The sequence below is a fragment of the Oculina patagonica genome, chromosome 12, assembly GCF_052425735.1.
Source record: "Oculina patagonica isolate OP01 chromosome 12, crgOcupat, whole genome shotgun sequence".
In the NCBI taxonomy this organism is placed as follows: Eukaryota; Metazoa; Cnidaria; class Anthozoa; order Scleractinia; family Oculinidae; genus Oculina; species Oculina patagonica.
This window is the reverse complement of record NC_135769.1, coordinates 28,931,740-28,947,906: the sequence shown is the minus strand read 5'-3', so window position 1 is coordinate 28,947,906 and position 16,167 is coordinate 28,931,740. Positions and strand designations below refer to the sequence as shown.

General features: G+C 36.9%; 1 pseudogene across 1 annotated transcript in view; it reads left to right on the top strand.

The window, feature by feature from the left end:
- Positions 1-15,937, top strand: part of LOC144634091 (polyunsaturated fatty acid 5-lipoxygenase-like) — a 30,055-nt pseudogene extending 14,118 nt beyond the window's left edge. The window contains exons 4-16 of the transcript XR_013567153.1: positions 6,112-6,264; positions 6,781-6,801; positions 6,947-6,970; positions 7,628-7,780; positions 8,946-8,963; positions 10,247-10,353; positions 10,613-10,808; positions 11,250-11,357; positions 11,799-12,053; positions 13,148-13,254; positions 13,872-13,974; positions 14,905-15,123; positions 15,540-15,937. The product of XR_013567153.1 is annotated as a polyunsaturated fatty acid 5-lipoxygenase-like (transcript). The remainder of the gene's footprint in view (positions 1-6,111; positions 6,265-6,780; positions 6,802-6,946; positions 6,971-7,627; positions 7,781-8,945; positions 8,964-10,246; positions 10,354-10,612; positions 10,809-11,249; positions 11,358-11,798; positions 12,054-13,147; positions 13,255-13,871; positions 13,975-14,904; positions 15,124-15,539) is intronic.
- Positions 15,938-16,167: the final 230 nt, after the last annotated feature.

Sequence of the window (16,167 nt, the reverse complement as noted above, 5' to 3'; positions counted from 1 at the left end):
ACATATTTTCACGTTTTAAAATCATTTTTAGAGAATCAGTGACAATGCAACTACACCTCAGCAAAGGTGCAGCTGTATTGATGGATTTCAGTAAAGGTGCAGCTGTATTGATGGATTTCAGTAAAGGTGCAGCTGTGTTGATCGATTTCAGCAATGGTGCAGCTGTGTTGGTCGATTTTCTGTTGTATTCTTTATGTTGGCATGCAAGTTGCTCAAAGTTGAAAGGTATCGTCACTCCAAAACCGGATCGAGCAACCTTAAACAGACCAGGATTAGTCGATCGACGCCCATCGAAATTAAAACCGGCTGCACAATATAATTCGGCCAAAACTGGAAACTCCAAAATCAGTTGTTTTGATCGGTTAAACGAACTGTGTAAATCTATAACACTTCAGCGAACGGTTTAGTCAGCATTCTTGAAAACACCACCATTCGCATATTTTTTGTCATCATCCAACCGAATCAACAAGGTTATGTTGAATTTTCAATTCGCCATTGGAAAACAAACACATATTTAGTTGAGGATGTAAGATTGAGGCATTTGTTCATCATGCAATACGCAAAATATTCTGTAATTGTCTACTCTGTTAGAAAAATCAGAAATTTAACCCGTGAGACCAGCGAAGCGCTTGAGGTTTTAATTATTTTTCGACAATGCTACTTCATCACGTACATTGGCGGCACATACGGCCTCTGCGTTTTCTGTTTTCACGCATTTTGGAGTTCTTTCACACTTTCAAGACGTACTTTGGTTACATCTTTATTTATATTTAAATCGCACTGCCAAAATACAAAAGTTAAAAAGCAGTTGAGATCAAAAAGCGCATTCATCGCGGGCGAACGAGTTGATATTTTATTGTTTTGTACTCGAAAATGTTGGAATGTGTTGTTTCTGTTCTGGCTGTGATGATTGGTACGGGTTGTTTAATTGGTCCCGCTCTGATTAGACGCTGTTACGGTTTTGTGAGCATTCACTAAAAAAAACACTTTTTATGAGAAATTTTATTGTCATTCAACCGAGGCACCAAAAAATTAAAATATCAATTCCCAAGTGGAAAAGTGGTATTCATTAAATCCTTTTGTGCTATATATAAAAGGCACGCGGTAAACAGAGCAAGGTTAGTGGACGCCCTCTAGTGCAAGTCGCGTTTAGGACAGAAAGGCCACTCTACGATTCCTCTTCAACTCGCTACGAGCATGAAACTTTTAATTGTGCTGCTATCATTTATCGGAGGCTTGATAACAGCTTCAAGGTATTGTATATGTTTATTTCCCTTTCCAGTCGTTTAGAATAATTTTAGAGTTTATTAATGAAATCTTAAACAGTTGCTTCCATTATTGTTGAAAGGCATAATTTGCTCTCAAACCCGCATTGCTATAGGCGACCAAAGCAGTGATGTCTAGAACGAAACACCAACTTTACTGCGCTCTTCCAAAACTATTATTTAAGCAAAATATTTGCTTTTTTTACTGTATGACACTGATTTGTTTGATAAGGGAATAAGTCGTGGTTTGTCATCGTTCTTCGAAATATCACGGGGCGGAAAGGTGTTATTTTCGCGACAGAGTTATTAAGACTAACAACATTTATTTATCAAGATTAAAATTGCACATCTTCGAAGTACTCATAGAAATAATTCATGGAGCATTTTTTATAACGCAACTCTACAGTTACGATAGAAATGATGTGAGTTTTTCCTTAGGAATGTGGAACTACAAAATGTAATAGTCCTTGCCGGGAGAGTCATTTGGGAAACGACGAGAAAAGTCGACACTGGCTAAAGTGTTCCCCGCAGCGTTGTACAAGCATTTTCTTTTCTTTTTTTCCAGAGGAGTTGTGCATGTTTGTAGGTAAAAATTGCAACAGCGTTTATTTCAGTCACACTGCATGTGATTTAATAACATAAAAAATTTTATGCAGCCAATGTCACATTTGTCGGTCCAACACAGGAGTAGATTGCTGCTAGAGGGTGGCATTCCATGCAAGATTTTTTCTCTCTTGTCGAACGCGTACATTTTCCTGATTTTTATCACAAAAATTAAAACGACCCAAAAACTTTCATTTGTTTGTGCAGAATAGGGTTACATAATCTTTTGGATTTTTATTGTTCACATTTTTTTAATATGACAATGCGAAATTTTATCGTTATTGAACTGAATCACAAGATAATTTAAACATCAATTCCCACATGGAAGAAAGGCGTTCATTGATTAACATGTACAGCAGAAGAAAGTAATTTTTGCTTTCGCACTATAAAAACTAGATTGGAATTCGTCACTTTAAAACGCGTCGCTCTCGCATCCAAACAGAATCGAATTGAATACGTTTCTTGTCTGTGAGCAATTTTACATTCAAAGCGAATACAAATAAAAAAGTACAAAGCTTAATTGTATACAGACTTTTACTTTAAGAATGCACTGGGATAACTAATTAACACATTATGCATTTTCAGCGCGTTATGACGCGTACGGATTAAACCGAAGGGTAGCAGTTGTTTTGTTTTTACTTCTTTTAACTAAGAACTTATTATTCTTGAATTGTTTATCGCGGGACGCCATTTCATTTCAGTCGAAGAAAGCCGCATTACAAGAACGAAAACATCCGTTTTTTAAATATTTCACAACTTATTCAAAAAGGTCAAAGCTTAACCGAAAAAAAGGTTCGTGGAATAGACAACAATAATACTTAAATTTTAATACTACATATCACTTAGCTTTTGAAGAAACTAAACCGGTTAATATGCCGCGTTGTTTCGCAAAAAGAAAATAACTCTTAGGTCATTTTAAGCCCCTTATCAGAATGATAATACACTAGTATTAATAGTCATTACATAATACATTTTCAACGCGTTATGACGCGAACGGATTAATCTTAGGCGTCGCTGCTGTTTAAAACAATTTTAATCTTAATATCACATCAATATCATTTAATATTAGCATAAATTCCTAAGCTGAGTGCGTATTTAAATCGTTTGCAGTTTATATATTTTTAGGATAGAAGGGAAACTTATATTCTTGGTAAAATTATATTGTTGTGACCTTATAGCAAGGAGTGTTTAAATTGAGTTATATAAAAAAGCGCATATAGTGACTCGCCATAAGCCGTACTTTCATGTTAATGTACAAAAGCTATTGTTTTTTTTTTTTCTCATTTAAATTATGTCCGAATCCTTAAAAGTACTGTGTTGAACCCAAGCCTCATGCAGCTTGTAATTTTGTTTTTGGAATTGAATCATGATTCCATTGACAACTATTTGTACACACACCCACAAGTTTTTTTCAATGTTGTTGTTTCTCTGCGGGTTAATATATCGTCAAAAAGTGAGCATTCGTTCAAAACACACCTCAGTGTAATGCTAAAGTTTATCGTCATTGAACCGAATTACTAAGAAAATTAAAATTATCAATTTACACATGAAAAAAAAAAAAAACGAAAAAAAGACTTTTACGGCGAGATATGAGTCATTTTTCCCTTCGTGCTTTATAATATTCAGGCTATTACACCTTCGCCCCAAAAGAAAAAATGCTGGATGCGATTTTATGCTCTGTTTTCGTTTCTTTGCAATATTTATTATCCAAAGTTATTACCAACGAAACAAAAGATGATTAAATCAGTATAATGCTTTACACTAGCACCAGGTTAAAAGAAGCTTAAAAACGGTGGGAAAGAAAATGGCGGAAACCACCAGAGGAATAACAGTGATTCACAAAATAGTGTAATTGTAGTCAAGGGATGACATAGTTTGTAAAAGGTTTGTCGCTGACTATATAACTGATGAAGGCTTAAGTAACAGCCGAAACGTCTTAAAAATTTAACATCAAAAACAGTCAGCGACAAACCTTTTACAAACTACAGTATTCACAAAACATGGTAACTTAACAAGCCAAAGAATTTTTAGTGATTTGATTCATAGTGTCAGAGAAATGGCGATAAAGAATTTTTTTTAATGTTGCCTGTTTGGGGCGTAGTCCTCCAGGAGACGAAAAGACTGCAATTTTATTCGCGTGGAAGAACCCTCAATTTGTTAAAGTGGCACTTTAGATAGTTTGACCGTGATACAAATCTTGTTTAAAAACCAACAAGCGGCAAAAAAGGTTGAATGAACGATTCTGTCGTGGTGTGCTCGATGTTTGATAAAAAGGTCATAAACAAAAGCACTTCTTTGGTTCGTTCCGTTCCGGCCCAAATATTTCGGGTAGATACATTATTTAACTTACACTTTAGAAAATAATAACTTGATCGTTTTTTTTTTACATAATTAACTTCGAATTTATTCTCTTTTGAATGAATTCGAAGTGTTGTTTTGAATCAACAAGTGTTAAGTTATGCAACGAGTGCAAATTAACTAATTCCCTTTTGCGACCTGAGGTCTGAAAACTTAGCTCTCAAGTCACAAACATTTTCATCTATGATGGCAATAAACATTTATTTTTTTATTACAAACGTGGCAAATTTAAAACGTTACATCAAGGTAACGTCTTTCTTTAAGGAGGCAAGCGTGGCCGAGTGGTTTAGGGCGCTGGTGTTGTAATCCGGAGGTCACCGGTTCGAAGCCTGCCCTTGCCACTAGCTGGATTTGTATCTCGGTTGTCTCGAGTTCAAATCCTCGACCACGCTTTGTATATAGCCAACTGGTCTGCCTCCTGCCAGTTGGGATTTTTAACCTTGTTATGTTCATTTATAAATTATTTGTTTCCTCTGTTTCAGTGGCATGCCTGTGAACTAGCTATCTCGTTGAGATATGAAGCTAATTGCATAACCACTATAAACACATATTTATTATTTTTTAAAAAAAAAGAAAAAAAAAAAAAAAAAAAAAAAGGTTCTAGCTGCACTGTTCAACGCTATTTCAAAGCTGATTAATTTCAGCACCGCCACGGTTGAAGTTCGTAAAGGCGTTTAGATTTTGACATCCGTTAAAATTATGCTCAGTTATTGTAACTTGGGATAGAAGCCTTTGATAAATTAATCAATGAATTCTTAATACATATCACGTGAAATTTAATATTAAATTCCGCGTTCATTAGGTTATAGATTTTCTTGATTATTCAGCACTTTTATATGAAGATGCTGCTTCTATTTGTCTGCAAATGGAAACTATTTTTTACGTCAAGGAGATACCACCATGAATTCAACAACCAGTATTACAATATTTATTTTCACGAAAAGTACACCAGGCAGCAATTTTAATTTTTTGATAAACCTGCACATTAGGGTAATACATATATTTTTTTAATTGTTGTTCAAGGTATGCATCAGCTGTCAGCTGTGAAGTCTCCCTACCTCAGCACGCCAGCGCTGTGTGTAAAGCCAGCAGGAATGCTGCTCTTGTTCAAAACAAGAAGACATACACTCTCAAACATGACCCAGCTTTGCATGGCTTTGCCCTTTTGAACATGACCCAGAAGCAGCTGGGAGCGGTTGCTCTGAAAGACCCGTTCATGAGATACTACACTTCAGTTTACATTGGAGTGGCAGGAGCGAGCAATAAAATTACAGAAAAGTACAACAACGCAACGTATGGCCAAGAGATCAAGGCCATGTCAGAATACCTCATGTTGTCAGAGTTTTTCCAGTCCACTTTCGAGCCAACAATTGGGGTAAATATAACAGTATCTTTTATTAATTTCCTAACATCACGCTACCACTATCGTGCGGAAGCGATGAGAGGAGGAGACGGTTTTCGCCAGCTAGATACTTAAAAAAACTAAGACACACGACCCGATTATATATGTATAAACATATATTCGTATACACTTTGTCTGTGGCGATCGGTAGACTTAATTTCAGTCGGAATGATTCATCCGATCTAAGATTTTTAAACACTAAATTTTCGGTGGCCTCTGTCCACCTTCATCAGAGTATTGAAAATGAGTTCGATAAAATATTAGCACGCGCTTACACTCCACTGTTAAGAAATTAAAGATTGGATGGCGTAGTCAAACATGCCTAGCGCGTGCTAATATTTTAACGAACTCATTTTCAATACTCTGATGAAAAAAAATGTGATGATCTTTAATAACAACTTTAACTAATGTAAGACTTTAAGAGGTCGCTCTTTGATACTGATATAGACTATTTTTAATATTTAATGTTTCTTCCACAAAAAGGGAGATGTACAGTAAAGACAGAAGACGGAAGATGGTGCCATTTTCCATTTACCTATCGTGGTCAAGTTTACCACAAGTGTACCACTGATCATTACCATAAAGCTTGGTGTTCAACTACAGAAAAGTACAGAGGCAGATGGGGAGTCTGTGAAGGTAATACATTAGTTTGAAACTTTAAAAATCAATAGACACGATTTTGAAATTCTCTTATGTCGAACGTTTGTATTAAAATATTTCTTTTCTGATGTTATTTATCGCGAGGCTCTAAGACTTGCGAGTTTAGAGGAACTTTCCGATCGGAGACAGACCCAAACCGTCAAAATGTTTCTTGATATAAATAATAACCGTGAGCACAAATTATTCAAATTTTTACCTGCACCCAATAAATGTAATTTTAACTGATCTAAGAAGTAGAAAGACGATTCCGCAGGTTGATAAAATAACTTTTTTATAGTAATTGTATAAAGTCGGGTTTTTTCCCTTTTGCATTTGCTTGTGTTTTCAACTTAATTAATTTAACTTTTTTAACTTGTTTTTATGTAAATAGATCACCTAGTAGATATTTTTTAGCGATTAACATTTGTTTTATCAAATTCAGCCCTTGCTGTATCTTTAAAACCTCAATAAAACTATCTATCTGATATGCTTCTTTTTTTTTCTGGTTGTCAGAAGAGGAAAGCAGTGGAGGAGGTTAGTCAGTTTATATACTTAAACTAATCTTTAGCGTTACTTTATTGACAAATTCAATAGACTGATGATGAATTCGTTTTATGTCAAAAGTTTTGTATTCAATTATTCCTTTATTTATTTGTTTCGTTTATTTTTGATTGTTTAGAAGAGGATAACAATGAAGAAGAAGGTGAGTCAGTTGTACTTAAAGGTGCTATGTCACGTTAATTTAAGTTCTGATTACTCTCAAATTAAAAGAAACCAAACCTGAAGATAATAGTTTTCTGACGCACAAAACACCAACAATGTATTTAAAACTAGAAAATAAACAAGGATGGTCTTGACTCATGAAGATTAAGACGGATTACGTATGAGAAACTTGAAAAAACTTGCCAGTTTTTTCAAGATACGTTGTCCGCGACGTAGCTTAAGTAACAACTATGTATAAAAGGGCTTTGTGAACTACCCCGCATTTTCCACAATTGGCCATTTTTTTATCGAATAAACCAGGAGTCCCTCCTGGAATAAACCTGTTGCAAAAAACCTAGTCGAAAATAAGCCGACCCAGTGGGAATTCGGCCAACCCAGTGATTTTTTTCCCTAAAACCCCGGCGAGGATAAAGATTCCACTGGGTCTGTTACAGAGGGGTGTCCTAGAGCTACTTTTTAGAATGTTTGGAAACATTATACCTTCAAGAACAGAAATGCTCTTGTTTAACCGATCAAATTAATAAAGTAATTGAACCATATAGGTTGCAATCAGTACTTTTGCCATCTATGATGCTTAGTCATTTACCTGTCCCTGCTTGATTCTTTTTAACAAAATAAATGTTGTTACTTTTTTTAGAAGCCAGGGACTGTACCGTCAAGACAACAAAAGGCGAATGGTGCCACTTTCCTTTCACCTACAAAGGAGTGAAATATGAGGAATGTACAACAAAAGATTACTCTGCGCCGTGGTGTGCAACAAATGACGGGGAAAAATGGGGTGTCTGTGAAGGTAAAAACTTTAATTTAACCTTAGTACATTTAAAAACATACAAGCATGCAAACTTCAGTTAATAAGGATTAAAAGAAGATTAGCTCTTGATCAATAAAAATGATTAAAGGAGATTAGCTTTCGAAGGTTTATAAAACGTCAAAGAAGATAAGTTATAAAAGATGCTTAATTGTTTGAAATTTGGGGAAGATTAGGATGAATTGCGAACCGCAGGCGACAAACTTTAACAATTTCGATTTAAAGATGCGCCTGGCACCCGTACCTAAAAGAGAATGCGTCACGTAGTTAAGTGGTCAGTGCATCGAAGTTGCAAAAAAGGCCCAAAATCAGAATTTGAATTCAGAAGGTAATGGTAATGGTTCTTGTATAGTGCATTTACAAAGCTCAATGCGCTTTACAGTTATAATTACGGGAAGAGATCGAACATCAGCATGTCATGCGCCTTCCATGTGTATGATCTTGCCCCACCACCCAACCCATGGACACATGATAATAAGATAGACCACAACCCCCGGAACCCCGTGCCCTACTCTTTGCGATAAATGTGTGAGTTCTTTAACGTCCCCCGCTGACCATAACACTTAAGAAGCAGGAGACGGGGCCTCCAGGATACTTTCTCGTTTTTGATATATTAGATTAAAGAAAAAAAAATTAGGTTATGTCAGTGGCCTATCCGTAAAAACAAAATACGAAAGTATTAAATACAACCGTGCACCAAGTTAGACAACATCAGACGATGACTTTCTCAGTGAGACAAAATGTATGATTATCTTGTTTATTTGTATAGCAGGTAAATTCAGGTTTACGTAAACTTTACGTAAACTTAGGTTGTCGAAATTAAACGTCCGTCACCAACAACAGTTCTTCTCAGAACTACTATCACACAGACGATCACACTATAACTGTACTATACGACCTACTGATACTCCTGGGTTCAAACCATTTACTATATATATTAGATATAGTTAACCATTTCCACTTATACTCCTAAGCTGTACATAATGAAATACAGTCAAATAACTCTCTTAGAGCCCTTGTAGTTTTTTTTTTTTTCGAGAAGGAAAGTTGAGGTTATTTAATGACGATGTTCACGTCTTATCTCCTCAGGACCGGGAGTAATACTATATTCAAATGCATAATCGATTTAATTTCTTTTGTCTTTCAGGAGAAGAAGAAATTAAAGGTGGGTAACTAAGATCTGAGTCGATTCATACGTGGCCTTTATGGCAAAAACGCGCCTTGATTAAGGTGATTCCCTAGTATTGCATTGCGCATCCTTACTGCGCAGAATTGTTACCCGTAATTAGCGCGCGCACATAAACAAAATGGCGGCTTTTTTCGATGCGGCTTGGCTCGCGTGAGAAGAAATCATCGTTTTCTCAAAGTAAACGAGTTCGGTGACCTATCATTTTTTCTCTTAGTTCGAAAGAAGCGATCAAATTCTTTCTTTAAAGGGAATACAGATCAATTTCTATGGCAGAATAATACATTATCACCGAAAATGTGTACTTTCAGCAGTACTTGCTAAGGAAATATAAGGAGTTATATGGTAAATACAAGGTCTTCCTGCTCCTAAACGAATACGGTGACCCCCTTTTTTATTTCAAAATTTAGCTTCCCTTAAGGCAAACAACCAACTGCAGGGAATCTATGAGCAGCTTCAGGAATACCTTAATGGAAAGATAAAAAGAAAACTACAAATTCAGTGTGAATCGCTTATCGCTGCCGTTCACCTCTCGTCTCCTTCCCCTCACGCGACAATGACATGACGAATGCTAGGGTTATATTCAGTTTGCATGAGTGCCATTCTTTTGGATCGTCGTTCCGTTTTCAATGATATGTGGAAGCTTTCCTTAGTTGAAGCATATTTTTGTTTTTGTTTGTTTGTTTGTCTGTCTGTTTGTTTTTTTTTGCTTATACCATAGTTAGTACCGTGCATATGCGTATGGAGAGCGGAACAGGGGAATCTGAACCCTCCGCTTCCAGTAATTTTTACTCCTGGTTCCTGCCCCTTCCTTAGCGATTTCCGCCTCTCTCTGCTATTTTTATCACGAAATGATTTTTCTTACTGCGGGGGTGGTTTTTTATATGTGGGGGGGGGGGGGGGGGGGGGGGTGGGGTGGGGTGGGGGGGGGGGGGAGAGAATATTTTCTTTAAATAATTATTTTTTTTTTTTAAAAGGGGGGGGGGCGCCCCCCCCCCGCCCCCCGGCTACGCCGTCCCTGTTACTTCGCCAGGTTCCCGCCACTTCCAAAGTAAATACTGCTTTCTGGCCTCTCTTTTATTGGCTTCGTTAACTCCTACCTTCCCGGTATCCTGTAATGTGAAGCATTTTATTCTAATTTAGCCTCCCCAAGACAAGACAACGATTAAATTTTTATTTCAATGGCTACAAATTATGTGAGTAAGCACGGTGAGAAAAGGAGTGGCAGTTAAAATGATGATAATGGCGTGTTATTTCCTTAGGACCAGTAGGACTGGACTGGAATAAGCTTAAGGAAACACTGAATCCTGAATTTGACTGGGATGCCGCTGTACAAGGGGTTCTGAAGACTGGAGACTCTCTGGAGGATGTATGCTTTCTTTTTACTTTGTTGTTATGAAATGAAAAGAACGCAAAAAAGGCACTCCTTCCTATTTTAAAATAAAAACTGTTATTTTTTAACTTCCACTTCGACTATACAATTTCAGGGTAAACAATTTCACTTATTTTTCTGGTTACCCAAGCTTATCCTGGAAAAATGTTACGAAAACCATTTTTTTTTTTTTTACGACAATATCTCTTTTTTGAAACATTTACTTTGTGACGAGATATTACTTTTTGACTTTTAGGCCATAAACAAGGGTCGCATCTACGCTCTGCGTTACGAGTTGTGTGACGACATGGACAGATCACCGGACCTTACAGACAGAGATCCTAAAAGGACCATGTGGAACTTTCTTTCTCCCATTGCTCTGTTTGCATCTGCAAAAGTTGGTCGTTCCAATGAACTTGTGCCCGTTGCCATACAAATGGACTACAGACCAGGTAAGTAAGATAATTATATATACCGAAATCTCGGTTTCAAGGCTATTTGTCTGGTCAGGCACTTTCTTAGCTTGATGTACTCACCTTAAGAATATAGGGCTACTCTAATGAGGCCCTCCAGCGGGTGAGTGGCTTATATTGAACAATTCATGTATGCCCCGTACAATCCACACTGTCTAATCATAATGCTTCACTGAAAACACTCTTATGATTATGAAGATGACTACTGTTAGCTGGCCTCTATTTGAAAGAAACAAGGTGAAATATACTCGAATGTTCTGGAAAAGTCCCAAGAAAAAGTTTATAAAATGACTTGCTTCCTGTCAATTATTTTTCTGAGGAACGTACTGTAGATGGACAGAACGTGTCACGTGACAGATTTTTAAACCCGTCTGGCTACTAACCTCACAAAACTTTGTCAAAACTCTTCTCTTACTCCAGATTCTGCGGTTTACACTCCGAACGATGAAGACAACTGGTTGATTGCCAAACTCAATGTTCAAATCACGGATCTTGGGATACTCGCAAATTGTTGAGCACCTTGCTAAGGTATGAACTGTCAAATAAACTCATCATAAACAAAAGAGTATTTTTAAAGGATGCAGTCAAAGCAAGGTAATCGGAAATGTGTGTAATTTATGGATATGTTCTCCATGCAGGTATAATGCAAGTTTTCCAACCGGATTCTGGTTTCAGTCGTATAAATCTAATGTTTTGTGTGGTTTTTTTTCAAGAGCTTTGGTTTGCTTATTAGCCATTAGCATCAGACAAAAATCGTCTTTCGGTCCATTTTTACAAAATCAGATAAGCAAGCTTTATCGTCATTTCGTGCTATTTTTTTAACGAGCTAATCATTCCATTTGTGCTTGTTTCTTATATGAGAAGATCAAAACCAACACGGTGATACGCACCTCAATGACTATCTACGATTTCATACCAAACGAACAATCGTCCAATGATTGTCAATTTTTACCCTTGACCTTGTTTCAGGTCCATTATTTCATCGAGCCATTCTGTGTCTCCTTAAAACGGACCTTGCCGTCTTTGCATCCGCTGAATCAAATACTGAAGTATCACTGCCGAGAGGTGATTGTCCCCAACTTGTTTGGAACTCCTGCACTTGTAAACGAAGCGAAGTTCATGGATCTTCTTTTTGCATATGGAAACGACGGAGCAGTGAGACTCCTTCGAGATGCACATCCATCATCCACATGGGAAGTGACAGATTTCAGGAGCAACATCCAGGTGCACACTACTAAACAAAGAACATCCGATAAGATGTTTCCCACTTTGCATTTATATAGAGAGAAGGGACTTTATTAAGGCTGAGTTATTCGATCAACCGCCTACCTGGAGAAAAACGCCCCTACTAATACTGGAGACATAACAAAAAAGAGTTAAACTAAAAGAAATGCTAAAACCTATAGCTATTTACAATACTAAAATTTAGATCTTAGTTAAAATATGTTATGAGACTATGTGCAGTGGATTATATAATACAATAATAATACTTAAAGAAAAATTTATGAGGAGCAAAGGGACACCTCTGTACCCATCAACTAATAATGCATCAAGATTGTTAAGGTTTCTGATGTTCGTCTTAAAATTGCTAAGAGATGTGGCCTCTCTTATGCTCTTTGGTAATTTCGACACAATTTGGGTCCTAGATATCTATCGAGTGTTTACCACATTTCACCGAATTAAACCTAGGCATTGTAAAGTCAGATTGTCTTAAGTTAAACGTACTGGGGTTATTGCTGAAAAAATAAATTAAAGGGTCAAGCTTTTAATGGGACTGTGTCATGGCTAAGTTAATTTTACATTTATAAGGTTTTGCCAAATACGCGCTATGAAACTAATGTTTGCAAAGATATTACTTCTCTGGATCTAAATGACAAAACCATAGCTTTATCCCAAGTGTCTTCCGCGAAACAAGAAACAAGATTAACTTTGAAAATTGTTCACCCCAACAATATTTCAAAAACCCACATCCGTACCTTGTTTTGTATTTGGTGTGTTATTGAAATGTTCCTTCACTGGTTTGAGAGGTCATTTTAACATTTCAACGAATTTTATGGTCATTTCCCATGCCTAAATCCAGTAGCTAAAATCCTTGACACAGTCCCTTTAAAGTGTTTTATATATTCGTTCTGCCTCCCGAACCCTTTTCATGCCAATTATTTTTATGTTTTATTCTTTCTCATCTTTCAAATCTCACTGACAAAAATATGTCCTACTGTCTGTCTGTCCCTCTGTCTGTCTGTCTGTCTGTCTGTCTGTCCCTCTATCCTATGCCGGATAGCATTTCAAACTTTTGCATTCTTTTTTTGCTTTACAAGAAACGCGGACTGGCTGACAAAAAACTCGTGCCATACTTCCCTTATCGAGATGATGGCATGAAGATCTTGGAAGTTATCGAGCACATGGTGAAGAAATACGTGGACTTGTAAGTAAAACAAAAACAAAATCCTTGAATTCTTATAAAAAGGACAATTTTTTGTGTTATAATATAAAAAAATGTGTTTCAAGCTCACACTAATGAATGTTTTGAAATATTTTCATAAATGCCATTTAAACCCATTAAGTGCCAATTATTAAACTACCGATAACTGAACAAAAAAAAAAAAAGCGCGTGGTAGACTAGTGCGTGATGGAAACACAAGAGTAGTGGAAATACCGTCAAACATGTTTGTAAAGCACGAAAATTTAGTTAGAGGTTTGGTTAAGTCTTACAGTCGAGGCCTTATGGACACCCATAATACGGAAACTTCCATATCATAAACGCTACGCTTGGTGCAAAAGACACCAAAGTCAACCTCCATAATACGAACGATTTTCCCTGTCTCTTTTGTGTCCGTTTTAAATGGAATTTCGACTGTGTACCCGAATTCTTTTTACGTTCGTGACATCCTCTTGCAAAGATAAGGCAGTAAATATACTGTGACTTTATAACTGTGTGTACATGGTCTCGCGAAAACCAACTGGCCGAAATTAACATAATATTTGTCGACATTGCAATAATTTCAACATTCAAGTTGTTTACGTATATTAATTATTTTTTAGGTATTATAAAGTTGATGCAGACGTGAAAGAAGACGTAGAACTTCAGGCATATCTCAATGAAGTTTCAATCGAGGGAACTGGACCAAACGGAGGCATTGGAAGGGTAAATATAAAGATAGAATATTAAACATCCACAATAAGTGTTTTTTTTTTTTTTTTGTCAAAATTGTTAAAGGTTCCCGCCCTGTCACGGACATTTTTCTGCTTTTCAGTAAAATGTTCTAAACTTGGCGTAAACGAAATAAACCTAGAACATAAAGATGAAGATGAAGGTATAAAGCAAATTGTGGTAAAGGGAGAGGGAAGCCAGTTTTAGTTTTTAGCTGTTTTTTATTTATTTATTTATTTTTTCAGGCCATTAGGGCAGAACTTGAAAACGTCTGCCTAACTTTTTCAAGTTGATATCCAAACTTCCTGATGGCCTCAAAATTACATGACTTACCTTATTATTCGGCTTTCAAATACGTTCGAATTTGTTTCTGTAGTTTGTACGTGTTTATTCAAATTAACGAATTTAATCGCGTTATCATTATCGTTAATTCTAGTATTTATAGCTTCAGTATACGGACATGGTAATTTTTAACAAAACTGGGCCACTATTTTGAAGGTTCCCATATGTCTTTACGCTCTTGAATTTTTAAAGTGGAGCTCGTGGCAATGTCCCTTTAAAGATGATTTCCAGCCCGTACTGCGCAATTCCGCCTGCAATGTTTGGGCAAACAGAAGAATGTTTATAAAAATAAAAATTCGACAACTTACTTTTCTTTATTATTAACTTCCTTTCTCCTCTCCTCCTCCCCGCCCTTTACCTTTAGTGATGGTTAGATTTCGGCAATCAGGTGGAGGGCAGAGATGATTATAAAATCCCCTCATGCCTCTACTAGAAAACACGATTCCATAAACAATTTTAATATTTTGGTGTCCTGACGAATGGCGCAGTTTCTCCATTTGGGCCATGTAAAAGGAAGCTCAGAATAATTTAAGATCCCTGTAATTCTGTTAAAATCGTCTCTTTTCTTTGTCTAATGAACAGATTCAAGGATTGCCTGCGAGTATAGATTCCAAAGAAGAGCTCTGTGACATTGTGAGCCGCATCATCTCTCACGTGACGATCCAACACGCCGCTGTTAACTACGAGCTGTCAGACTATGCTGAGTTTATTCCAAACCTTCCGACCAAACTGTACAATGACACCAGAGTAAAAGAAGGGGAATTCTCTGTGTACCGGCTTCCAAATAGGTTTACTTCAGCTGTAAGTTCACGTGTGGTCATTTTATTTTTTTATTTTATTTTATTCTGGAGGGAAGTGCAGTTTAAGGGGGCGTTTTGAAACAGCTGCTGTCTCAATTACGCCTTGAAATCTCACAATAGTTTTTTAGGCTCAGAAATGTAAAACTGACTGATCATGAGTAAGAAACATACACTTTGAGGAGTATCAGGAGATGTGGTGTCGCAACCTTTCATATTTTTCCAACGTTTCCACTATATTATCAGCCTTCTCGTCATAGTTTTTCCGTAAGGGTCACAGGTGTTGAGACAGTACACTGATCCACATGGATATTAACCTCTTCAGAGAAAAAGCCTTCTATCCTGCTTTCCTGTTCTCTATTAGTTTCTGATCTTTGTACGAAACACTATCAGCAACGTTCTTTTGTATTTCATTTGTAGATCGAGGCTGGTTTCAGTAATGCCCTGGCAACTTTCCGTTTCGATTCCTTGTTTGACTATGGAAACGAGCTTCAGGACATCAAGGCTGTTGATCTTGTGAATCGTTACTATAGTTACCTAAATCTTGTTGTTCAGCCTCGCATGCAAGAAAAGAACCAGAAACGGAAGGAGAAAGGCCAACTGACCTATCCTTACTTTATCCCAAGATGGCTGCCGAATGGTATTCAGACCTAGTTTGTGGCGTTCGATCAGCGCATGTGCTATGGGTCGTAACTTTCTTGTGTGTGTTCCACTAGCGTCGAGCTAGTGACAAAATGTAAGAGGGCATAATAATAAGGGTGTAGTTTCTAAAAGATTGTATTGTTAATTTAGTCATAATGTGGAATCTTTAATATACTGAAAGGTGCGTAGACGCTGTTAAGCTTACTATTACTATGTGTGTAACGCGACCCATTTGAATGTGCTTTGAAGGCCTTAAATAAAACTTTTTCAACGACTTAAAGCTCATTTGTGTCGTCTTTCTTTTACCATTCTTTCTCAGCTTCACTGCCTGCCAAACACAGCAACAAAGAAAAAATTCGGTTCACTGAGTTTGGAATAGCAACTCGATATCTTGACTTGTTGCGAC